The sequence below is a fragment of the Halyomorpha halys genome, unplaced genomic scaffold (assembly GCF_000696795.3).
Source record: "Halyomorpha halys isolate HHAL.00 unplaced genomic scaffold, Hhal_1.1 Scaffold251.1, whole genome shotgun sequence".
NCBI classification, from domain to species: Eukaryota; Metazoa; Arthropoda; class Insecta; order Hemiptera; family Pentatomidae; genus Halyomorpha; species Halyomorpha halys.
In genome coordinates, this window is record NW_027106674.1 from 538221 (window position 1) to 538753 (window position 533).

The window sequence follows — 533 nt, forward strand, 5'->3', positions numbered from 1 at the left end:
AATGGTTAAGGAGTTTGGAATGAAAAGACGCATATCTGTTTTGGGCCAAATCTGCAACGAATGGAATGTTAAGGTCTTTGTGAATGAGTTTATTTATAACGTAATAAGGAGCATCAAGGATTTTACGTAAGATTTTGGATTGTAAGGATTGAATGCGGGAGGAATTTGATGGTTTGGTCGAGCCCCAGAGCTCAATTCCATATGTCCAAATTGGTCTGATTATCATAGTGTATACTAATTTTTTGTAGTGAATGGGAAGTTTAGAGCATTTGTCAAGTAAGTGTTGTAGCAATCGGAATCTACGAGTAGTTTCTTGTCGTTTCAGTCTTGTGTGTGGATTCCGAGTAAGTCTCTAGTCAAGATGGAGTCCTAAAGTATCGAACCTGTTCAACAGGCATTAGAGGAGTATTTAGAAAGGATACTGTAGTACAGGAGGGTTAGAGGTTTACGACGGAGAGTAAAGGTGATCTGATGGGATTTGTCAGGATTTATTTTGATTCTCCAGTTTTGACACCATTCTTCAATAGGTTATG

General features: G+C 38.3%; 1 protein-coding gene across 6 annotated transcripts in view; it reads right to left on the bottom strand.

Moving 5' to 3' along the window:
• LOC106680233 (GRIP and coiled-coil domain-containing protein 2) overlaps positions 1-533 on the bottom strand; it is a 98754-nt gene that overhangs the window by 17696 nt on the left and 80525 nt on the right. The window lies entirely within an intron of this gene.